Here is a 27,734-nt window from a genome sequence, read left to right on the forward strand (position 1 = left end):
AGATACTCAAACGATCAGAACCGCTACCATGACCACCTCCAAATCGAATCAAATCAGTTTCAGATTTTAATCCTAAATTTTATTTTAAGTCGCTAAAGTAATAGAGATGATTGTTATAACAAAATTTTATAATTGAATAACCGACCATTAGGGATTGATTGGTATATGTTATATATGTATTTCATCGAATCGACTTGTTTATATTTAGTTTTTGAACTTTTCACCAACCTTTTTTATTGCGCTTTATTAAATATTCCATTAGAAAATTAAAAGTAATGCTTAAAAATCAATTAAAATCCAACTTTTTCTTACAACAAATCTTTTGAAGTTCTATAATAAGGTTTAGTCTTTAGTTTTCGATCTATAATAGCTATTAAGTATGACATTGAATATGTTTCATCAATCATATGTTTTTAAGTTTAAAATGATTGAGAAAGCATTTTTTGCCTTATTGAAGACCCTTTAATGTATGCATTTAGCTAGAAGTCGAAATTTGAAAATTATTGTTTTGGCCATCACTAAATTTATAAAAAAGTATATATAGTTAAAAAGGAAGAGAGTTTATATGTGTGAGTACACTTTTGTACATATATGTCTACAATGACTTATTATGTCTCTGAATCTTGATCAAAAATATACGAATCCAAAATATAAATGACTGGAGTTACTTTAAGTCTGGAAACGAGCACTATACATCTGCTGTATATATTTCTAAAGATAAAATATCCTAATTCGTTTCATACTTAGATTTATAAATAGATGAAAAGAGAGATAATCTTTATTTCCCTCTGTCTCAATTAGCAGAATGCCCCTAGAGAAATTGTTCCTTGATATTGTCACAAAATAAGAATAAATTAAAGAAACTGTTCGCCATGACTTTCCCCAGTAGTTCATTGAGCCATGGAACTCTAGATATCAGGAATAAGGGTAATCTGTTACTTCAATTTTCTGTTGTACCTTTATTGATAAAAAAAGTTATATTCGAAAAGTTTCAATCTTCAAAAACTGTTTTTGTGACCTCTATAGCCTTTAAAAAAATACTTTTTCTACAACATTATCTATTTGTAAAGGGATTCAGAAGTTTCTTCTGTTTCTGAATTTCAAAAGTTTCATCAAAGTTCCTTTACTCAAGTGATATAGAAGAATGTAATTTCGATTATTTATTTTGAAGAAAAACAAATTATTACACAAAAAACTACTTCAGAGACTCAGAAACGGTTCGAAACACAGTACAGACTTCCAAATGGAATCAAATAAGTATCACAGCTCAGTTCTAAATTTTATTTCAAGTGGCTGAGTGAATATATGTAAATTACTGTTGTGCAGAGTATCAAAATCAAGTGAACATAGTACACCGACTATAAAGGAAACTGTTTATAAAGTAGGAAAATAAATCAAAAAATTAATTCCTTAGAAAAATAATTCAGTATTACTGAAGGGTCTCAAACTTCCTTGCAAATATCATACCGAATATTTATAATATTTGTTACTTATTTTTTGGCCAAAAATTAAGAACTTGTGTGATAATGTTGTGGCAATATATGATGTCATTTTTATAAAACTCCCCATCCTCTATTTTTGAATGTGTTTCGGTGCCTTTGTTGAAGAGTGAAAACAAGAAGAAAATAATTTGTAATTATGTAACCTATGATGGAGTATTATTATTAATTTATATTTTTTTGTTGTACTACTTATTTTTGCATTATTATGACGTAGTATCTAAGTTAATGTGTGTTCATTATGTCCAGCACACTTGTTGCAGGATATTTGATATGTTAAGCTTATATCTTGTTCCTTCAGCCACATAAAATATATAATTATCAAGAGTGACTCTTATTCCGGCTCTCGTTAAGACACAAGTATCCCAATACTCTCTGCAAAAGGCACAAACCAAACAAGTTACGATGCACGGAATTGAATTGAACAAATCATCTTTCACTTCCAAACATAAACCCTTTCCTTTCGAAATACATGATCTAAAGTTCAAAATTTGCACACTTTTTTAAATTAAATCCTTTTAATTCTTAATGTTCATATATTATTTTTATTTTCTTACTTTTTGTAAAAGTTCATTTATTTTTTATATTATGTATGTGTGTTGCAAATGAAACATTTATGCACAAGTAGTTATTGTGTGATATCAATTGAGGGTACATAACCTTTTAAAAAGGTGAATCACAACTACTTCCGGTGCAAAGCGTTCTCTTAAAGTTTAATGCAACATGTTTGTATGTAGTAAGTTATTTATAATCCAAGAAATATAATAAATTGATTTATGCGTACAAGGTTAATCACTTACATAGGTACTCACATCAAAGGATATTAAAATTAATATCAAGGAAACAATAAAAGTTAATGCTTGGCAATCACTGCAGTACTTATATACTCCATGACGTAACTCATGTGATAGCGTATAAAATTTATTAACGAAACCTCTTTTAGATTAAAAAATATATCCTTAAATTGCCTATCTACCTATATAAAATCTCTTATGCCCATAAAACCCCATAGTTAATATAAAAAAGAGAGATGCACCTATAGTCATGTTCAATAAGAAACAAAAATTATATAATGCTAAAACAATGTGTTGATTTCAAGACTAACCTAACCCACAGCTACTCAAAACAAATATCTTGTATAAATTCTAATCTATAAATTTTGATCGAAGTATGAACAACGAAATCTAGACTTAAAAGGGCAAAGACAAAGATAAAACCTTAACACATTGACTTTGTAACCAAAACAGATGACCACATCACAAGCAAAAGAAAATAATTCGTGTCTTTCTTCAAGTTACAAACTCCAGATGGTGAGTCAAGGATGCCATGGCCTCTCCCCATTTTTTTTATTATTTACAATATATATAATGAATATCTCTGTAACTCCATGAGCCACCCTAGAAGTTATTTTCAGGTGACTAACCCCTTTACGGTGCAGAAAGCTAGATTCTAATTGTTCCATCCACAATTGGATAATAGTTTTTATAAATGTCAGAATTTTTTGTCATGTACAGAATGGTAAAATTGGCAAATAATAATTTCTATATTTAAAAATAGCTTAAACCATTCAAACGCCACACTGAAGTTCCAGCAGAGGGGATTGCCCATAGCTTCAATATAGATGATGAGATTTTATCCCTTTGTAGGACGTCCACTCTATGGGAGGAACTTTTATGTCTTTTAAAAAGCAAAACCCTATTTTCACAAAAATAAGACTATTTACTAAATTTTGATATTTATGTAAGATACAAAGTTCTTTTTTTTTTAAATTTCTAGAATCTTAAAAGTAGTTTTATGATACTGAAACCTTACAGATAGATAATTTTGAGCCCTTAAGAAGTTAAGAAACTTTAATAGTCCTACACGGCTATGATAATCTATTAATAACTTATACTTTAAGAGATTTAAATTTTGTTAAATGAGGAAAATAAGTTGTCCTTTTGTTTAAATATATATAATCTACAAAAGTTTTACTGCCATTAAAGTTTAAAGGATATTTAATAATCCAAAGACACTTATACAAACAAAGTAACTTTCAAATCGTTATTATCTCACCTCCATTGAAAATAAAATATAGAACAATCAGTTATGTTATAAGGACACATTCCGTATAGATATACACTCACCTCATTATTAGAGTTGTATAGAATATACTCTTGCCAGTATTAAAAAATTATAAGACCCCGAGAAATGTAACCCTGACAATTTGAAGAATGTTTGAGAGGAGAGAATCTTAGCTGTTATGGTACTTTATTCTATTAGGATCAAGCAGTTCAGATGGGAAGGAAATAAAAAGAAATCCCATACATTGTTTGGCAAGGACATACGAATGTCGATTATTACAATGTCAATCTTTAATTCTTCTATGAGGCACACCAAGACTTATCCTTATGACTAGGAGGAGGTTCCTCAACAATTTGTGGGGATATTTCATCACCTGTGCGCGGAAAACTACCCTAGAGAAAATAGCCCGTGGAAGGGAGGAGGGAGTGTGGGGTTAGAAATCCCACACTACTCCCGGCCCAATCTGAGGGCAGGAGGTATTCAACCATATATTCAGAGGCTCTAACCTATTTATTCCCCTCTCCTTACCGATCCTCTAGATCAATTTCTTAGAAGAATGAATTGAATTTAAAAAAATGTAAGGGAAGTATATTGCAATAATATTACTTACACTTGAAGGTACTCACTCCCTTGGGGATGGAACAAAAAACTATTTTTAAATATTTGTCATAAATAATAAAGCTAATTTCTTATGTGTTATTATTCATCTTCACGTTTGAAAAAAATAAGGGCAATTTTCTGCTGGGCAATCTTCCACGGACAGTTATCCTAGTACAGTCATCAGCGGTCAAGTATATATTTGTAATACAACTACTAATTTTAAATTAGTGTTTGCAAACACTAATTTAGTACAGTACAGATTTCAGAGTGTAAGTACATCGGTTCACTATAACACCAGTATACTGAACTACATTCGTTGAAAGTCTATGGTTTAGAATATCTACTCGAGTCTCAAGTCTTGGCTCATAATAGGGAGTGGCGTTAAAACCAAATTCAATTTTGTTTGCATTATTGATACACTCAACTATAAAATGTATATATTCGATGAAATAAGAAGTAATTTAGATTATAGGGTATACAAAAATCCCCTAAAGTATGGACTATAAATATTCATTTTTTATGATTTCCAAAGATCTCGCACATTCTCAAATACATGTAATATATAACTAAATGACGTGATGATAACTCATTGGCCATCCATTTTTTTCCTTTTTGCTTTCTAGGTCACATCATTTGCAAAAGCGATTTTTTTTTCTTAAGCTTCTTCGATGATAATAATTTTAATATATACTTTTTTAGCAAGGTTACATTTATTTAATACAAATCTAATTAGGACCATCTAGTGTTGAATAAGTATGTTTATGAGCATAAAATGAAATTAATCAAATTGAAAAGCATTGTGACAAGCCACCAGAGATCTATATGAACTGTAAGTGTATAAAGTTTATATAAGGATATATGGCTTAAGTGAGGAAACAAAATGAATTCCATATATCTAAATTTCCATATCTTATGGTCGAAGGAGAGCTTGTAGTAGGAAGAGGGCTTTGAGGTAGAAAACATACTTTAGGTAAGCGAAAGTTTGAGGTAAAAAACTGACGTATGATAGAATGAATACTTTAGTTAGAAAATAAACTTCAAATAAAGAACTAGCTTGAAATAGAAAAATTGCTACACATAAAAAACAGTCATAAAGTAGGTGCAAAATTGACTTAAGATTATAAAACATATTCCAAATTGAAGTAAACCGTTTTGTAGAAAGAGAGCTTGAGGTAGAGAACAGATTTAAGGGAAAGAGATTAATGTAGGTGGAGTGCTTCATAAGTCCCTTAAAAAATTTCCTCTTGTTCTCATAATTGATCAAAGTAGCTACATTTCTTTAAAAGTATAATTTCCTTTCGTCTGTTAGTAGAGCTTCTTCACATTGATGGTTTACCAATCGATATTGGTAATTTTAGATAAAATTCGGTTCTTTAATAACCTTTATTTTTATTTATTTTATTTTTTTACTGTTTGACCACTCCTTAATTCTTACGATTCTAGAGTGATCAGCGGAGAATGTCATTACATAACATTTTTGTATTTCAATTATCTTACTACAGTATTCAGATATATATTTTTTTCCAATTGAACTATTTAACTTCATATTGTTTGCAGATATAGCAGCCAATTTTGAAGATGTATTATTTACTACTTAAATTAAGTCATCAAAGTAATTAATAGGTACATTGCGGATTTTTAAAAGTCTTATGAATCATTTAAAAGCTTTGATCAGCAAAAAATTTGGAAATACTCTCTAATATAAAATGAACAGATTTTATCCATGTTCCACTGCATTACAATGTATGCCAATGTTAATGAAATTCTTGTTCTGACCTCTGAAAAGCAGTGACAAAGTAAATGGGAAATAGAAATATCATAGATAAAAATCATCCACTTAAATTTTTCGGGTTGAATTTCAAGTCGAAAAGCTACAAAAAAATAATCAAATATTTTCATGGTGTAAAGGTGATGCAGTACAATTAGAATCTTTTTTGCAAGGTTTCTGGAATAAATATAGATGAAGTAAGAATATTTAAATATTTTTAAGAGTTGCAATATATGTATAATTTTTTCTATTCCTCTTTTTTAAACATGTTTATATAAGATGATCCTGCTCCTTCATCTTCAACAGCAAATAAATTGATTTTATATCAAAATAAGAAATGAGTCTATCTCTTTGCACGAGTGAATATGGAATGGACTCAACTCACCAAAAATGCATTATCAATAATTGAACTTCATCCCTATTATAATTAAGATAATTGATTGTTGTGCTGTAGTCTTTTCATTCCATTTGAATTTAATTAAAATGATGTTTTATGAAACTATCAATTTTTAAAATCCCATCGTCTAAAGGATTTTTATGATGGTTTTCCTAAACAAAGAGGCAAAAGCTTCATAATTATTGTAACATACATGGGAAAAGTCACTCTGCCTTCTCATGATTCCTAAATATGGATATGCATTATTCTGCAAAGTAAGGCCATTTTCTAGATAAAATGTACAGGGTAGTGAAGCAAAACGCGGACTCGAGAGATAGATTTAGAAATACATCAATAATTTTATATTTTAAATAATAAGCACAACAAATAATGTTAACAAACCATGAAAGGTTTTTACAAAACTTTTTTCACTCAATATTGTACCTTCATTATCAATCATTATTTTCACAAAGACTAAAGGTCATGCAGGAGTTTATTACAAACTCCTCTGACAAATCGTTCCATGCAGTCCCTGTGGAGGACTTCAATGAATCCACATTTGGGTATGAGTTCATATTGGTTTCCTTCTTCAAAATGTTCCATATAGAGAAGCCCAGTGTGTCCAAATCTGGTGAGGCCATATCATTTTGCACAAGAATCGAGTAATGTTATCTGCGTAGAACTTTTTGCGCTTGACGGGCGTGTGAGAGGGGGTGCCGTCCTGAGTCTGCACATGGCAATATGGTGTACCTAACATTATCTGGGTTCATTCATTAATACTAATATTTACTATGAATTTATAAAGGGGATAAAAATATATTAAATTATTAAAAGCAATAGATGAATTTTATATTCTATATTAATGTAGTTTCATGCTCACAGATATACTCATTCAAAAATAGGTGGCCCTAATTAGATGTCTCTTAAATAAAAAGAATCTTGCAAAAAAGGGTTAAGTTAAAAATAATTATCATTCAAGAGACATTAGAAGAAAAAAAATCATTGATTATTTTTTGATGGTATAATGCAATTCTACTTGAGCAGTAGAAACATAAAATTATTATTCCTTGTTAGTTCATGTCCGTTAAAAATTTAACTATTCACCATCTTCAATCTTTTATTAATATCATCAAATATTTTGAATTATCGGTAGGAGAAAAGTTGATTCCTCTGTTATTTACTCTCGTCTTTCATATAAACATAATAATAATAAACCTGTGTCTCATTTTACCTATACCCTTCTTGAAGAAAGAGTTTGGATAGAGGCAGCGTTTGACATTGTATAAGTTGATTTTATAGGCCCTTTTCTGTTTAAATACAGTACAACACTAAATGGTCCTAATTAGATTTATTTTAAATGGAAGTAACCTTGCAAAAAAAAAAAAAAATAGGTAAAAATTATTATCATCCAAGAAGCTTAAGAAAAAAAATCACTTTTACAAATGATGTGATCTAGAAAGCAAACAGAAAGATAAAAATTAAAATGGAAGGCTAATGGGTTATCATTACGTCACTTAGTTACATTTGATATGTATTCTAGAATGTGTGAAGTCTTTGGAAATCAAAAAAATAGATAGTGCAATATAAATTCCTCCAGATTAAAAAAGCTAATGGACGACACAAGAAAATTTTAGAGAAAACAAGGGTAAAAATAAACACCCTCAAAAGTGGTGTGAATACAACTAGGTGAATTTTTGCCTCAGGTCAATATAGCGGCCTCCGTTCTCACTAAACTACAACCCTCTTGAATATGAGATTTGGACCTGTACCACCTTCCATGTGAATGTCATAAAGGTTGCCATGGGGAATGAGTAGGATGATATGTCAGAGGAATACGTAAAAAAACCGTACTCCTAAATCAAATATTTGTAAATGTAAAGTGGTATTGGAGAGTTTGCATTATTATCAAGGTGAATAGTACATCCAAACGTAATGTTAGTGTTATTTATAAATGAAAGTTTTACAATTCGTTTGTATAGTTAATGCAAATGATATATATTGATGTACCTTAATAAGAAATACAAATATATAACAATTGAGCTCGAACAAACTAAAAAATATATAAAGGTGGTGTAACACTAGTGTTGTGTTAGTCCTTATTGATTCGGTTAGTCCAAACTTTAGTTAAGAAAGGTCTATAACTATCGGTCCTTGGAAAAAATATGAATGGTTTATTAATCCATGCTTTATTATTTTTTTACGTAGTTAAATAATTGATTTTGGTGTATAATGCAATAATTAAAAATGAATAAAAACACCTTCAATGACCTCATATGGAATCGATTTCACCTTCTTTAATGACCAAGAAGGGAGACTTGGTCCTAAAAAACACTATAAAAGCTTAATGATGTAGTTTGGAGGTGCAACATAAATAATAGAAAAATAAATTCCTTTAAACTTATTTTCCTTGTTCCCAAAAATTTGGGACTTTGAATTCACAAAAAATAATATATTAATACGAGTATATTAAATAATATTACCATCCAGGGAGTTGTAGTATTTTGTGATAAGACTATCAGTCGTTTGATAAACAAACTCATTTAAGTAAATAGCGCTTATTTCATATTGAGAACTCTTTTAATGGTCCGTTGTATTTATATTAAAAAAATCCTTGTGTTACATTGAATTAATATCTATACTTTCAGCCTCAGCTATTCTTCATACAGAGGTTTTTATCTTAATTGTCGAAATGTTGTGATTAAAGTCAAAAAATAAGGTTCATCTTGAATTTTTTGAGCACTAACCTCCTCTTAATTGGGATATCAATTACTTGTGTTCACCACATATCTATATAAATGGACCAGTTTCTCGAGACCAATTAATATTTTCTAACAATAATATTATAGACATACCATAATATATTATAAGCAGAATAGTTACGAAATGAAAAGTTGGATTGAATAAAAAAAAAAATTTTTTAAGAATTCTCGAGGAATTAAAATAACTTTATTTTTTTAATCATTATGCTGAAAACATGAAATAAATAAAATAACCAAAAATATTTTAACTACTTAAGACATTCATCACACATTTATTTCAATACAATTTTATATTATATTTCATAACTTTTTTACGGGAAAAAAAAACCTGCCTTTTTTATGTATATAGTAATCCATGGATCAATAGAGAATGCTATAAATAGATCCACTGTATTAGTTAAGTTTACAGCAAAATGGACATGTTTCAAATCAATGACTTGAAAAATATATATTTCTAGGCATAAAGCTAACTTCAATTGATCTTTTTCTCTGGAACAAAGTGGAGGTTAACCACAAATGAGTTTAACTAAATGCATTTTACCTTTGATCATGCATACATAATTACAAATATATATGTGCATAATATATTCTTCAATAGGTACTTTTTATAATACATAAGTACTTCTGGTGCAGAATTTCCTTCTAATATTGTACATAAGTGCTATTTGGAGACATGACAAGAAAGAAGCAAAATACTTATAGGTATTAAAAATGACTTAACTTGAAATACTGAAAGGTTAACCCAAAACAAATCGCCCTTTGGTCGTCACGTTTTCAATAAGTATTCGTATGTGCATCTAGATTATTGAGCAAAGGTTTTTTTGTTTTATTTTTGTGGACAACACATTTTTAAGTTTATGCTTATTTCTTAGAACTGCGTAATCTAAGAAATAATAATGTAGCAGTAAACGTGTGTAGCTAAAGCTCAGTGGGTCACTTATTTTGAAAAAGCTTATAAAAGAGGAGTACATATCTTTTCTTTACTATTAAAACATAGTTTATCGAGTTGTAAAAAGTAGATAATTTTTTTTGGGGGAGAAAAATGCAATTTTTGCGATTAGAAATGTAAAAAATGTTTGTTGCATCTGTTTTTTTTCTTTTTTGTTCATTGTTTAACAGTTTGTGTTTCAGAGGGTGTCAACACTCCCTCTGAAAAAAGAATTATCCCCCATCGTTGGTATAAATTGTAAAAAATAAATTGTATTGAATCTCAAACATAATATTTTACTTTTTCGATAATAATATTTGCTGTAGATGAAATAATTTGGGAAGGGTAATTCGATTAGAAACAAATCTTTGAAGGTAAACGCTAATATTTGATCTAATATATTTTTTGGTAGTGATATGATGTGGAAGGACCCTCTTTTCAATTAAAAAAAAATCCTAAAATAACAATAATTTAAAATAATATTATTTTTAGACAATAAACATTTCATTCAAAATTATTGTGTTGCCAAACATATTGGAAAAATATAACTATTAGCTTAATCGGATGTGAAATTCAATATATATTTTTTTTAATCTTTTATTTTATTTTGTTAATTGATAAATGATTCCTTGACAATTTCTTGGTTAATGGAGTAATTGTATTACTACCTATAATGTTTATTATAATTAATCAGTGCAATTAAAATAACTAAAAAAACTCAGTTTTCTACACATTTGGAAAGAAGATTTTAGTCAGGGGCTTGTAACCCCCCGCCCACTCCTTCGTAGTCAGAGGCCTGAGCTTCATTCTTTTTTTATCTCTTCTTTCTTATTCAAAAGATTGCAAATCATTAATTTTCAGTGTTGAAACCTCGACAATGTCGAGATAAAAAGCGAAAATATGACGTATGAACAAGTTAGTAAACCTTATGACGTATTGGTTAAGGAGTATATACATCTTACCCCCAAAATGCAAGTCGGCTTTCATAAATCCAAACACCATGCAGCATTTTTATTTAACATTGCCAATAATCAAATTATTAAGTGTACATAATTACTATTATTGAAGATATACCTATTAATAAAAAAATATACAAATTCATTATTATTGCGAAGTAAAAATTGTTAAAAACTTTGATCTTTGTATAGTAATTTTGTTATGATTATGATTGTATGCACATATAGGGAATAACTGGAGGCCAAAATTTAGAAGAGTCATTTTTTATAGAAAGAGCAGGAAGAGAAATGAATAATTCCTAAGGCTTATGTCTATATATATATATAGCAAATTATATTGATAATTGTACAATGGATGAAAATGACTGTAAGGAAATAAGAACCAAGTAGAAAAAAAAGAAAAAAAATGAAAACATTTTGATTTATGTCTATTATTATTATATATTGATTGAACTGATGATGTTGGGAATGGAATACGAATTTTGAAAAGATTGCTTTACACTATATATATACTCTATTCTGATAATGCAAAAAAATACTCTTATCATGGAACGTGTTTTCTATTTTTTCCTTCCTTTTTTGACCAACTAAAGGTTAATTTTTTATATTCTTATAACAGTAGAATATTATGAAATGAAAAAGAATGAAATGACTGAGTTGGCAGAAGTACCAGCGGACTTTCAAAATTTATTATATGAAAATGCATATTTCATAATCTAATAATGAAACATTTCAAACTCTAACCCCCTTCCCCTACTATTTATTACATACCCCGTCTATAATCTAAAAGGCTTAAAAGAACAAAAATGGAAAAACGCACCAGTTACATATGGTGTTTTTTTTGTTGTCGTTTTTTATGATACTTAAAAATAAGTTTTCTGTCCTTTTCCACCTGACGATACCATTTTTTCTTCTTTTTGTAGAAATAACCTTGTTCCTTCAGTCAAAAGGGTAAATTCCTTAAGGCTGTTTATATGGTCATAGACCAATATTCAAATTTACTCCACGTCCTCAGCCGACACAAAAAGTGTGGCTAAGACTACTTCTTTATATAAATATTTATCACGTGGAATTTGTTTTGCCACTTGGTTTATAGTTTTTGTTTTAAGGAATTAAATGAACTTTTACTATTGATTATTATTCTAATGTCATAAAGTAAATAAATAGAAGGGTGTAGCTCAATGGAGTAAACGCTTGTGAAAAGTTATTTGAAAAAGGAAAATAAATAGCCTACGTGAACTGAACTTGGAAATGCACATTAGAAAACCTTGTATTTTGTACAATTATTTTTTTTTCCAAAATGACAAAACTTGATTTAGTTTATTGGCTTAATTATGTACAACGTAATTATATCTTGCTCTTTCATAAGAGATAGGATTTGTGTGAGAATGCAAGGAGAAGGTGGAAGCGAGACATATGGTATTACTGCATTAATACCCTTGTTGTTATTAAGTGCCTGTTATATGATTTTGAAGGGAGAAATTGAATTACTGCTTTAAAGAGGACCTTACACATTTAAAATAAAATTTGCGCAGTAAAAATATTATAATTAAGATAAAATTCATCTAAATTTCTTTCATTTTGAATTTTTAATTCAAAAACAGGTGAGGATAAAGAGGGAGATGTTAACACCATACGACTTATTACATAATGAACAAAAAAAAGAAAGAGCCCAGGCATCAACTGTTTTTCTTTTTCAAATTAGCATATTTCGTTTTTTTCTTTAGAAAAATCCCTTCCATACAGAAATATAATTCAACTTTAAAACCTAATATACATCTTTGTTATTATATATGGGATGTTTCCGTATCTGTCAGACGCGTACACGTCAAATGATCAATTTATTTCTAATAATTTTGCATATTATAATACTTAAATTTTAACAATCTTTCTATATAACGAGAAGAGGTTCGGTGATTTAAAAGGTACAATCCCTCTAGTCGGTCCTTGAAATAAGCGTAATCGAACCCTCGTGACTTCATTGAGGAGGGTTTTCTCTTTTAATTAGTCTGTTATAAATTTAAGTAAAAGTATAATATGTTCATATTAAAGGATTGTCCACAGGGGAAGGCTGGAGGGGTTGTAGCCCCCCCCCCCCGCCAATTAAGGAATATTTGCTTTTTGCTAGAAGATTTAATATTTGAATTTTTGAAAAAAAAAAAATTCAAATATTTCATATTTAATTTAGTCTTGTAAATTTTGCAAATATTCTATAATAGCTATAAATTTTTTAAATTTTATTCCTAAAAATTTTATATTCAAAATTTAATATTTTAGTTTTTTTTCCAAAAAATTTAATGTTTAAATTTTTTTTCCAAAAAAATTAATATTTACAATTTAAGTTCTTAATTTTTTTTCTAAAAAATTTAGTATTTGAACTTTTTTCCAAAAAATTTTTCGGAAAAATATTCAATTTTTTGTGAATAGGAATTTTGATTTTTTTTTTTTTGCAAAAACAAACCCCAAAAAACTAAGCCCCTTCCAAAGTTTAATCCTGCGGACGCCCCTGTATTATATAGCATTATAATGAAAGCAGGAATATTTTTGCAAGATATGTACATTGTCTTAATACATATCTCATATATCTGATTCGATTTAATAAACCATCAGTATTTTAATGACAAATTCGAAACACCAAATGGACCGGTTCTAAGACTGTACTGAACTAGACCGAATAAATAAGGCCCAATACTACACTAGTAATGAGCATAAAATTTGCAAAAGTAAACAACGTTTTGCTAATCAGTGATTTTTTTCATATTCAAAAGTTGACTCAAACCTAAGAAAAGAGGAAAATTAATCAAGAAATTCCATTCAAAAGTTATAGATTCGTGATCAGCTTGTCAAGTACTACAAGAACGGAAAAGGAAACTTATTTTTTTTTATATTTATTGACTTATGTTATACATTTTTGTTGTTAATTTAATGTAATTTCATAATTTGTTTGGTACCTAAAGTGAACATGATATTCTGAGCGGTTGAGTTAGTAACATAATTAAATAACTATTTTTGCGAGAATCAAAAGAACAAGTGATTAGAACAGGGTAGATTTGCTATGAATGCCATTTAAAAGTTCAAACCCATTGTCGTTGTTAACTTGGAATATACGAAATAAGGATAAAGGTTGAATAAGTGATAATATTTATATGAACCCGGGATTTAACACCACAGTTAAATTATCCAGGAGTTTATCCCTTGAGCTATCACAAATAATGATATATTTTATAAAATAGTTAACTATTTAAATTTACGTTAAAAATAACAATAGAATAAATAAAGCTACGTAGCTCAGTACACAACCCGCTTGGGAAGAAAAATTCTCTTAGAGAAGGAAATTTTTTCATTTTTAAAAAATTCTGGTTGAAGGATATTCCTTAGCAGATATGTTTATGTATAATTATGGATTAAACGTAGAGTTGACATATTTGTATGGAAAAACTAAGTATAGAAAATAAAAAAAAAGGAAAAAACAGATGTTGCGTATGCTCTTTCTTCTTTTTTGTTGATTATTTAGTTAGTCAGGGTCCTGCAAACACCTCCCTCAAAAAGAAACAATCTCAGCTATCTCTTTAGAAAATTATTTTATAAATGCATTTTAGACATATATGAATTTAAACATAATTATGATATTTTTCCTTCATTAAATGTAGGAAGTTAATCTCATTCCCCCCTCCCCAAAAATCAAACAACAGGCAGCTGATATAAACAAAGATCTTAATTAATTATTACCATCTGTCCTCCTCTCTACATTCTCCTTGGGTTTTCTTTTTTTTAAATAATAAAATAATGTCAACTCTGGTTATATCTTAAAAATATACTATATATACATATATTTTTTTTCTAAAAAGTAATTATAGTAGAGTGGATAATATTGAACATAAAAATAGTGTGAAAAATCTTGGAAAACTGCCTAAAAATTAAAACAAAGGTGGGGTTTAAACTAAATGTTCTTTTAGTCATTACACGCACATCCTACAGCAAAGGTATAACATATTTAGAGATAAACTATGTTCTTTACTTGTTTGAATTGAATTTAACAAAATTAATCATTACAATTTCTAAAAAAATAAAGTAACGTGTTCACCCGCCGTCAGAAGTCATCCGATTTTCTTAAATTACTAGCAGGAGTACACTAGTTGCTAGGAGTTATTAGTTGTCAACAACAGGCAAACAGACAAACTTTGCTTTGTACATATGGAAACCTACTCTCCTTTACTTTTCTTTTTTAATATGCCACGCAGAGCTTAAGCTACACACGCTCGTTGCTAAACTTAATCTAGAGCCACATTCATTTTCTTAAACATTTTCTTCCCTTTTACTTTTCAATTTAATATTTCATGCTGAGGTTTAACTGCAGCCTCAAACAAATATACATTAAAACTTTGCTTTATTGATATATATGGACTTGAAAGACAATTCCTGTGTCAGATGGAGTAATTGTAAGGTGCTCAAGAATATGTTTTTAGACAGTTTATTACAATAAACTTTGCATACTATAATCCTCAAACCTCATCAACTCTCTCTTTCAAAATGAAGACGTTCTCTGATTTAAAATATGTATATTTGAGGCAGTGAAGATATTATGATAAATTAAATTTTGGCATCACAAAAATTAATAACGTGTCATTTTTTCAACCTCAAATAAGAATCCCTTTAATTCACAAAACATTTTTATTTTGACAAGAAGAGTTGTTGAAGCTTAATATGGCAAGTTATTAAAAATAAATTCTAATACACGCATGATAGATCTATTAACTCATTTTTATACTTAATCAATACAACTCTATTTAACCAATACTAAGAACATTAAAAAACAAAAATGTAATATAAGCAAATTATATTGGGTTGTTCAATTTATGGAAAAAAACACGATTATTAGAGTTACTAATGTACAATGTAGCTCTTATATTTTGTTACTTCTTTTAATTAAGCTCAATGTATCTAGGTAATGAATATAAAAATATCCTATGATTATGTTCACACATTATAAAATATTAATATTATTTTTTTAAACAGCAGACTCACTTTACTCATACAATACATACATTTACCAATATTGTAATAAAATTTACTTTGCTGCAAAATCGTACTTATTTTAGTTTAAAAAAGATGTAAATTACCACATAAAGTTTTATTGTGCAAATTTCCAATACTAGCTGGTATATCCAACATTGCTCAGAGTTATTTTTCAAACTATAACACACAGTTTTTAACACCTGTCTTAACCACATATATATATATTATATTCAATTTGAAAATTTTCTCTATTCATTATATAATTTGTTTTGAGGGGATCGTTGCTATCTGGTTTCAGCAATAAAAGTCAGCTTATCCTATTCAAATCTGTTTATAATTCATTGCAAATTTTGTGTCAACAATTTTAATAATTGCCCTTACTTTTTTTAAATCATAAAGGGAATTAGGAGATTCTTTAACCCTTCCTTAGTGAATTGGGATTTTCTCTTCCCCAAATTTAATCAAGTTGATTAAAATCTGTTTAAAATAACGTTTATTTATAAAATATTTTATTATGCTTCTAAAACATCCTTTAAAAAATGCAACTTTTTAGAGCTGTTAAAATGCAATTTCTTGGAATAATTCGTAAATATTGCAATTTTTTAATCAAGGTTTGGTAAATTTGATTAATTTACAAACTTTTAAGTCGTTCTTTTCCCCATTTCTATTTTCCTTAGTTCAATTTAAAGTATACGTGTTGATATTAATATAATATCAGCTGTTATTATATATATCACACTCAATCATATGAAAATTAATAAGTATATTTTTGGCACCTAAAGTTTGTTAAAAGTAATATGTATATAATATAAATTTTTTCTCCTTTCGTTGAACTAAAGCAAGTTTTTTTAAGATTTCAGTCCATATTTACTTGTGCAAAATCTATGTAATAGTTTGGAAAGTTTAAAGTAGCGTTTTACCCAAGTTCACTAACTACATAAAAAAAGGATCATCACTAACTAAGGGTTTAATACTTCTTAATAAAAGGCTTGGCTTTGCAAGTCGGTACCTGAAACATTTATTTTTCGTATTCGTGGCCCATGCGTCTTGAAACTTAAATATTGATTCACTTTATAGTAAACTCTTAGCATATTTGTGAAAATTTACTTAACACCAAAAATCTTTGCATTATAGCGATAAAAAATAACCGAAGGGGTCAAGCTTGAAAGTGGAATGGACCCTCAGGATTTAGTGATAGAATTCTTAAACCTTGTTGGAATATATTTATATACATTGGAGAGGGATTAATACCAAAACATATCAATTTATAAATTAATATATAAGAGGTGGATACTGGAAAGACTAATTATTATCTACTTCTAGTACCAGGGTATTCATTTAACAAATATATTTTTTTAAAACAAAATATTTACTTATTTATACAATATAACTTAGAATTGTACACAAAATGAACTAATGGATGCTCAAAGACGCTGTGCCGTTATGTGGGGAAAAATATAATATTTTTGTTTAAAAAAAGTTTATAAAAACAGAACGATATAGGCCTATAAAAATTAACTTTCTGGGTCCATTTTTGCCAATTGAATAGATTTTTTGGTATGTATCCGTTAAAACAACTTTTACATGCAATGCGTGTTTAGCTAATTCATAAATTATCGAACTATCTTTACATAATCCACCTTCTTTAATCTTTTAGGAGGCATATTAATTCAATTTATGTTTAATATTATGATAAATTCTGTATAAATGATTTGATAGGGTCAATAAAATTAATAACTTTCTTAAAGATCTAACAAGTTAGCATTAATTTATAAAGGTTCTTCTCTTGAGCGTGTATAGGTTTCCATTGATTGATAAATTTAATAATTTCTTAGCAAAATAGGTCTTTTTTAAATTCCTGTTTTATGATTGGTTTCGTTAAGATTCCATTTAAATTATTTTTATAATTTTGGCGTCTTAGGTCTCTTATTACTCATTACCTCATTTATAAGCGGGGATAAATTAAACAAGTATTCTATAGTTTAAAAAAAATTGGATTTTACATCACTTACATGAAAAAATGAAGAAAAACTTATTGGGATTTTTACTGTTTACCGTTCATACATTATTTGAAATCAAGCCAGCGTTCATTTCCATCATTTCACAGCTCCTCGCAGCTAATTTAATGAAACGTCATGACACCTTAGCTGCTCTTTTCTCGAACATTCCTGAAGTGTCGGAGTTACTAGTAAAGGAAAATATTTTTGTTGTAGATATTATACCCTTTTAGGTGTTCCAATATATTTATATAATACTGCACATACATCATAATTGAAAATACAGTCGGAAACGTCTTTGTTTATTTATTTGAATCAGACAAGCTTCTTAATTTATGTACATTGTAGAATCCTTTAAAGGACATCCAACAGGACAATAAAACAAAAAGATGATCTTTCTTTAGTTGAATAAGAAATGATCTCCAAAAAAAAATCCTATTTTATATCTAAGGGATTACAGGATTATGTTTGTGATAGATGGAGATAGAGATTTTTTGAATGAGACATCTAAAAAATGTTTTCATCCACTACAAAATGTATATATATATTTATAAAAAAGTTTTCTCAGGGTTACTTGTTAGATAAAGCAAAAGAATACTCTATACATAGAACACACACAATTTTCTTATTTGTTGACCAACTAAGGCAATTTTTTTTCTATTAGTTATAAAATGATATAAAGAATTGAATAAATCTGTCATATAAGTAATGACTCCCTTATGGAATTTAACAATATTTTTTTAATGATCTATTTATTTTGTGTTACAAGAGTAATAATTAATAAATAAAGTTCTTTTAATTTCTTAAGACATTCATTTCAAGATTGTTTTAATCAAATTAGAGCCAATTCCTCATTAGTATGAAGTTGTTCACTTCATAACAACAAATATTTCATGTTCAACCTATAAACATCCAAAACAATAATAAAAGACAAGAGCCACATTGACAGCTGAGATTATGAACATAAAATATTCTAATTATTTAGGGCACAAGCGAGCAAAAATATTGTTGTTCCTAAATAACTATTTTATTTACGCTTTTTTATACATATTGTATGATATTTTAATAAATATAACTTTTTGAAAATGAGCTTTTCTTAATGCAGTATTTTAGAAATTCTAATTTTCATATTTTATAAGTTTCCCCAACCATTTATTAAAGGCTATTTTTTCTTTGTTACTATTATTAGGATAGTTATTAAATGAAGGAGGGCATTGAATTCAAACAATGGTGTAATGAATGTTTTAAAATATAACAATAAATTTTTAATTTATCAATATTTTTTTATAATTCAGAATAATTTTTAAAAATAAAGTTTTTTAAAATTCTTTCAGGCATAAATTACAGAATTGTTTCAATTCAATTCTCGTTTTTATTTCGTTATTATTCTAAAAATAGTGTGTTTATTTTCAATATGTTAAAAAATAAATTAAAGGAAAACATAGTGTATTTCAAAAATACCAAGAGTATTCTGCGGCTATGAAATAAGGATATAAAAATGTTCAAAATACTGACTAGAGTAAAAACCACGTTTGTGTGAAGGATATAAAAATACGGTGTCATTGAGAAACAATATATATACTCACAGGGATCACAATATATACAATTGTGTTCCTTACTTGCCAAAACGTTTGAATGTTCAAAATAGGAAGAAGTAATTTATATGAGCAATAATACCTTCCAGGTTACTAAAGTATTTTTTTTAATTTACGCTCTATAGAATTTCGACCTTTTTCATATCTCTAATAAGGACCAGCCTCTTTTTTGTCCCTGCGAGTAGTTCTTTCCGCCCTATCAGTGCAGACAAGGCATAATGACGTCACAGCAGTAGTCTTTTAATAATTTAAATAATTTTTTTTACTGAATAAACTAAAAATAAATTCAAATAGCTTTGAAAAAATTAACAAATAAAAATGAGTTATTATGGGTACTTTTCTTAATATATTTTTTTTAACCTACTCAAAACTACATATCAATAAGTCTTTAATAAACAAAAATATGCAATTAGTTTTTTTGTAGCTGAGTTAAACAATTTATAGCAAAATAATATTTTAAAATTGGAATGACTAAGGTTATTAGAATCTCAAAATATATAACAATCTGCCCATGTCCATTGTCCAATCTTTGTTGCACTCTTTAGATTTCCTTTTGTATTTGAGCAAAAACACATGTTTTTATAATACATATATATTTAAGGATAACTTTTGTTTATTTTTTAACAAAAGATTTGATTGTTTTTATCTAAGTAAACATCAATCATCCAAGTTTTTTATAGATATTTATTTACAGAATGAGTCAAAACTCAAATAAAAATATTTATTTATTTTTCTATGATATTTTTGAGATGACAACTATATCTAAATGTCATCAAACTATTAAGTATATATGAACATTATTCAGTAAGTAAGAAAAGGTCCTCTTGATTATATTAGAGTTTATCATTGATGTGTCAATAGAAGTTTGGGGCAAAATTATAAAGGTTTAAAAAAAAAATCTTAAAATAACTTGTAATGTAATTATCGTGATTAATTTTCTAGGTCTTGATTTCGTCATTGACTCAACCATTTGAAGTCTTGATCTCGTTTTCAAGAGCAGATCAAATCATCTGAACCAAAAATTTTCACTTGCTAGTTGAACGAAATTTACGTTTGTTTTTTCACAAAAAAAAGTGTTCGTCAAAAGACAAAGTTTTAGTTACAAGCATTCAATGCCTTGGCCTCTTCTTGGTGTCAGGTAAATTCGTCTTGAAGTATACATACAAACTATGAATATATGTTCTTTTAACGGTATTAGTTTTTAATATCATTATGCTCTATTTGAAACAATTGAACTAATTGTTTCTTTGACGAACTGAATTGGATTAATTATAGCCATCATAATTTGTTTTAAAATGCATTGATATAGAACAATGAAGTTGTTCTAAATTTAAGAAGATGTAATTTCAGAATAGAAAATCAGATATTAAATGGAATACAGATTGATCGAGTTTTAATGGGAGAGTGAAATAAATCATTGACTATTAAAATATGATGTGTTACAGCAAATTGGTCAACAATAGCCATAAAAAAAAATTCCGAAAGTTATATATTAAATCACGAAGGATTAGTTTTGATTAGTGTTTGCTTAACTATACCATTCAAAAAAAATTTTATATAAGGTCACTACTCAATTTCCAGAAAGAATAAAAAATTGTAAACCAGTTGTGGAAGTCCACAAAAAAACTTAAGAATATAATCGGAGTAGTAGTATTGGATAGTGGCTCATCTGAGACGAAGAGGGAAAATTGTTCCGTTTTCGTTGATTTTTAAAGAAAAGGAAAGGTTTAATTTATACGGAATTATAATTTTTTACTCAATACCATGTTGTATTCCTGATAAGACCAGTACAAGTTTTTCTATAGTAAAGGTCTTCAGTTTTTCCAACATTTACTTCCGAAAATAATTGAATGTCAGTTTAGTGTATGGATCAATCACGAGACTTTGACTCAATAATTATGACTCGACTTGCTTTCCTAATCCGAGCCTTGAGACTTGATTTGGACTCAAAAGTTAAGATGGTAGACTTGTTTTAGTAAGTTTTTTGATATATTTCTTGTCAACCATGGAAAGCAAACATGATTTTGCCGTCAAGATTCACTACTTGAGGAAGATCAACTCAGAGATTTTTAATGCCTAATACTTAAACATTATAAAACACAACGCAGACAGACACAAGGAGATAAATATTATCAAAGATCGTTCTCGAAGTGGTCGAAAATGAACACCACGGTCTACGAATAACATCAGAATTATATCAGAGAGGATTCTGAAAATTCTAAAGAGGAGCTTCCGTAAAATGGCCATGGAGCTAGGCATGGACCACACGACAATTAACAAACACGTGAAAAAGTAACTGAAGATGTTCCCTTAGGAAAGGATCAAGTTTTACATATAAAAGGATAAAAAAATCGCAGTCAGTCATGGTTTGAGGAGGCGTCAGCAGATTCGGTAAGGTACACCAAGTTTTTGTAACCTCTATATAGGGATCTAATAATATAAATAACCAAATGACATACAACTAATCATTTTACATTATTTGGAGTCCACTCTGTAAATGGCATTGCTATGTTTTAGACTATTGAACAATATGCAATTGCAAAAAAATAAGAGAATAAGATACTTTCATTTCAATATCGAAATGTCTGGAGTATATCCAATTTGAAGGATTATGATGCAGACATTTCTTGGTTTCTTTATATGACATCTAACTTATTTACTTCCAATGCCAAGTCTATAAGATGCCTCTTTTTCATATGGGTATAAGTTCGGCTATAAAATCTAATAAATGCTTTCTTGTGTATCTAAATATTAAAAATGGTTGACAAATGAACTTTTGATCTTATGTTATATTATTAAAGTAATTTGTTAATTGTTTTACCCCTTTTGTAATGGGTGAACTTCAACCTTCACTTATAAAGGTTCGACAGATAATAGGGGCTGGAAACTTTTCCCTTAAAAGAACGATGGTTTTGTTGATTGTGTGGCATGTAGCGCCATCTTTTTGAAAGTAAAAGTTGTTAAGATATGTACCATCCAATTCCAGTCATAACATATTATTTATCATCTCTGGATAGTGCAATTCATTCAGCATAACTGTTGCTCCAGCCTCATTTCGAAAAAGTAAGCTACCATGACTCGGCTAGACCGTAAACCAACCCAAAAAGTTATACGTTGAGGATGGAGTAATCATCTTTCTTTTACAGGAAAATTTTCCGGAACGTGATTGCAATTGACCACCGATATCTTGTGATTTAACACCTTGCCACTTCTTCCTTTAGGCCACGGGAATGATAAGGTCTACACCAACAGTCCAGCTTCGATTCAAGACCTCAAACATAGAATTTGTGAAGCTATTGAGGGCGTATAACAAGCACTTTACGATTTAGTGATGGAAAATTTCTTCAAAAGGATACGGTCCCGTAAGTGTATCTGTGGCGGCCACTTCATTGATATTGTTTTCTATTATTAATGACATACCTTTCTTTTTACATTAAAATAAACATCCGATTATTTACCTCAAAAAATGTCATTTTTCTTCTAATATCAAAATAACACTTCTTACTGGAAACCCCTATATTATTAGTGTTAATTATTAGAGTTAAAGATCGTAAGCATTTGGGTATGTAAAAAAAAAAAGTAATCGAAAATCAACATGTTAACCATGACAATTTGAAGAATGTTGTGGAGTAGAGGAGCTTAGTTCTCAAGATGTTTAAATAGATTCAGAGTAACCATGAGAGGGAGGAAATAAATACAAGACCCATTCTGAATCAAACAAATCCATTGTCGATTGTTAATTCTTAAATATCTAAAATCAGAAGATTATTAAATTTACTACACAGAAGATATGAAGGTCGAAAATGTATGAATTATACTAAGCAAAAATGAAATTTCATTTCCTTTATCAATTTTGATTCAAATAGTAGGTACTTTGAAATATCTGTACTTGTTTTCAAGGATGGCACTACTAAAAATATGGGTTATAATTGCAAATTAGCAAGTCATTTTAAACAGGAATTGGCATTTGGGAAAAAGACAACGTACTTGTAGAATCAACTTTGTAAAATGCAAAAATTGTAGAAAACTGTAACATTTCTATGTATTAATGAAAAGAATGACACCTTAATTTGGAAAATAACTCTCCAAAAACTCATCAAGTAAATCCTTTTCAATTTATTTTACGACCCTTGAAAATCCAAAAATAGTATCCCCAAAAACTTTCCTGATGTCATGTTGACTAGATAAATAAGTTGTAAATATCCCAAATGATGACTTTTTTTTATAATAAAGCATTTTGTTAAAGTGACTATTAAATTCTAAAAACTATGATTACTAAAATAAATCCCCGTGTACTACTATTGATTTATTGCTTATATAAGTCCTCTAATAAAGGTCTTTCAAACAACATATAGCACCCTTTTAAAACAATCAGGTCACTCAAATACTATATCCAAAGGAATGTAGCTCCTTTGTGTGTAAAGTGAAAATCTTTTTATGGGGCAGAGCTGTGAATAGTATTTATCTTTTTTTTAGGGGGAAGGGGGGATTTTTGAGACAATTTTTTTTTGTTAAATAAAAATGTCAAACTTGAATAATAACTTTTTTGAAAAATTTTATAGTTCATTTTTTTGGCAAATACTAAATTGGATCAAATAACCTATTTTTAGAAAAGACAAATTCAAAATCGGCATTTTTTTTTTGACAAAACCCTAAATTCTATAAAACAATAAAAATCCTCAAATTGGAGGACTAGATTCTTCCCCCCCACACACCCACACATTTTTGCGGACGCCAATGGTCATCGATGCTTTTTTTAAACATTTCCTTCCTTTGAGCAAACACTGTAGGTTCTAGCTATATTAATGGCATAACACAATGGTGTTATAGTACTTGATGTCTAAGAGAACAGTAATATGTGTATTAATTAAAAGGAATATCTGCTGAAAATCCCAATGAAATGTCTAGATTTGTACAATTGATTTTTTTTTAATCGATAAGGGACGAGAAAGTATGATAATGAGAGAGAAATATCTTATTATTTCCATAGTAATAGTTCATTTATTGTCTACCCTTATGGAAATAATACTGCATAAAAATATAATACCATATTTTTAATACATATTAGAGTCTGATATATAATAAAACTAGGCAATAGAGGGATAGTTTGTCGACTGAATCGATCACAATTCCTTTATAAGTTTCCCCGTAGGATTAGACAATCAGTGGAGTTTGTAATCTATATTTCTATTTATGTATGTTGATAGTAATTTTCTGTTTCAGGAGTTAATGGATTTGATGAAATAAAAGTTTATTTTCATGATACCTGTTACGTTCATCCTATAATTATACATTCATTGTTTATGTACTCAATTAGACGTGATCTCCTCCCTTAGTCCACGGATCGACTCAAAGTCCTTCCCCCCACTCAAAAACTTCATAAGAGACCAACTCACAACATCCTCCATATAATGAGTCCAATCCCTCTCCTCCAAATCCAATAAATTATTCTTCACCTTGGGAAGTTATTTCCTTATTATTAAAAGGTTGCAATAATTGAATTTCAACTACCCGTTGTCGCTGTCTCCAATTTAGTTCTAGAAGGAAAAGTATGACGTGCGGGCAAACTTATACATACAATGTACCCTTAGTGTTATCAATTAACATATATACATACGTATATAAAAATTCCAACTCAAATAAACAATAATTATCGATTAGATCCAACAAGGGTTTCTTTCTAATACGTGTTTTCATGCAATCGATAACAATTTCATTATTTTTAAATCCGTAAATAATCGGATTTTTTTAATGTTTTTGTTGGGGGAAAAAAAGGAATCAAGTTTGCAATTCATTATGTTATATTTTTCAAGGACATACACGATACATTTTTTTTTAAATTGATGAGTAAAACTGCAGAAAAGTTAAAGTTAAATTTGATTTGCATGCTATAACATAGATACTAATGTTGGGTTTAGGTATGTAAGTTATAAACCGGGTTGTGACCGTTGGATATTTAGTGAACCGAACTAATTCACCGCTTTAAATAAGTTTGTTCTGGTCCGATCACGAAGAAATATTCAATCAATATCGCTTTTACAAAAAAACGGTTAACATAAGTCTCATTTAAAATTCTGTATAGACCGCTTCTATAGATGATTGTTGATAGCGTCATGTGTGTTTCAAAATTGTTAACAATGACGTAATATGAAGTGGAACGTGTTGAATAAATCTAAATCATAATTGTATAACTCATAAATCAAGATAGAGGAAAAATCGGTCCTTAGATTGAGACGTAAAAAATAGGTTCACAATTTGAAAATACTTTAATTTTGATCTTCGTTCTGGAGCGAAATATCAGTCTAGAAAAAACGAATGTAAACCAAACCAAAAACAAAATTGGTCTTGGACCAACTCACAACACTAATAGCAGGGGCGTCCACTGGGTGTAGACGGAAAAAAATTTCATTTTTTGTCAATAGCTATGGATTTTTAAAAAATGCCAAAAATTAATATTTGAATTTTGTTTCCAAAATTTTAATTTTTGATTAATAGCTGCAGATTTTTGAAATAAAAAAAAATTTAATAACAAAAATTTAATTCTTGAAATTGTTTTCCAAAAATTTAATTTTTCGTAAATAGTTATAGATTTTTGGATTTTTTTTTTTTTTTGAAATCTTAATTTTTCAATTAAAAAAGAAAATATCCAATATCTAAGCCCTCCTCCCCCAAAAATAATCCTGCCTACGCCTTTGAATAGATACGAAGATACTAATAAATAGTATGTCAAGGATACTAATAGAAACAAATCAAGTTTAATTGAAGAGAGGCTTCCACAAAAACTGCAATATTTGCGCTCGTGAATATATGTAATTGCATGAGTCTGTAAAAATAACCATACATTTACAAAAAAATATATCATTTTTATGGAATTTTTTTATTTCAGCCTTGATACTACAATATTAGACTGAATTGAATGTTGGGAATCCTCGGACAGTTTAAGTAAAGATAGAACATTCAATATACGACTAAAAATGCATGGGGGTCAGTGACCTATGTTGAGGTGGCTAACCATCTATCCCAATTCATAAAAGTAGAAGGCATTAAAGATGCGCAACCGAAGCACATGGGTGCCCAGGACATGAAAACTCCTTGTTATCTCCACAATTTCCACATCTTTTAAGGAGCCAGGTTCCTCATTAAACACCCTGTTAAGAGGAACCCCCAAAAATTACCTTCGCTTTTATATATAAATGGAGCTATTTATCAATTAGAGTTTGATAGGGGGACCAGGCTTTGAATTTAGACATGGCAGGACCAAATGCAATCAATTGACGAAGGGACCAAATGCCAAAAGTTGGTTCTACCACCAGGCAAGTGGACAAACAATCATCTTCACGGAGTAGGTCAATTCCAAAAACTCTCAAAGTCTAGACGGACAAGAAAATGTTTTGAAACCCCTGAGGAATCTACAAATTAACACAGGAGATTGAAACTGAAAAGGAAGTTACGAACCAACGAGTTCAAATGAATAAACCTGCAGACGACTTAGCAACAGATACTCCGACTAATGAATCAAACAAGATTATTGCTGGGGAGGAAAATAGGATCGATGAAGAATGTAACTCTCAAATGAATGGAGAACCTTTGGGGAGGAAAGTAAGGGACGGAAAAAAATAAAGAATAAAAACTAGGAGGAAATTATTAAAATTCCAAAACCAGGATACTAAACATTAATCTGACACACCCAATGAAAATCGAATCTGGGTTTCAGGCATTGATTTGAAAAACCGGCTGTGTGGTATACAGCTACTGAAAAACAGGAAGGTGCCTTAGAAAAGTTTAAAAAACCAAAGAAAAACCAAAAACACGCTAACATTAATGATTATATGTTGACATTACGACCTAAAGTTGAGTCTGTTACAAAGAGATTATGGATTTTTGAGTATATAAGGTATAATAATAATTCCACGTGTACGAGTCCGTAACTAATAATTAATTCGAAGGAATAGATGAGATCCAGGTTATAAAAATATTAATTGATTTATTATCACGAACGAAAAATGTGGTTCTTCTTTGAACGAAAGGAAAAAGGAAGTCTCGATAAAAATAACAAAAAGGAATAAATAGGGGTTGGTCACTGAACGCCACAAGAGTTCCCCCCTAAAATTACGGAGTAATAAGTACAATAATTACAATTAACACATATTATTATATTGAGCAAATTTAACCCTAC

The 27,734-nt window shown here is 29.0% G+C and overlaps 1 long non-coding RNA gene across 1 annotated transcript; it reads left to right on the forward strand.

Moving 5' to 3' along the window:
• The first annotated feature begins 21,901 nt into the window (after window positions 1-21,901).
• Window positions 21,902-26,533, forward strand: LOC139905693 (uncharacterized). Its single transcript, XR_011780707.1, has 3 exons — window positions 21,902-22,621; window positions 22,705-22,920; window positions 26,445-26,533. It is a non-coding gene; the product is annotated as an uncharacterized lncRNA (long non-coding RNA).
• The last annotated feature ends 1,201 nt before the right edge of the window (window positions 26,534-27,734 follow it).

This window comes from Lepeophtheirus salmonis, chromosome 6, assembly GCF_016086655.4.
Source record: "Lepeophtheirus salmonis chromosome 6, UVic_Lsal_1.4, whole genome shotgun sequence".
In the NCBI taxonomy this organism is placed as follows: Eukaryota; Metazoa; Arthropoda; class Copepoda; order Siphonostomatoida; family Caligidae; genus Lepeophtheirus; species Lepeophtheirus salmonis.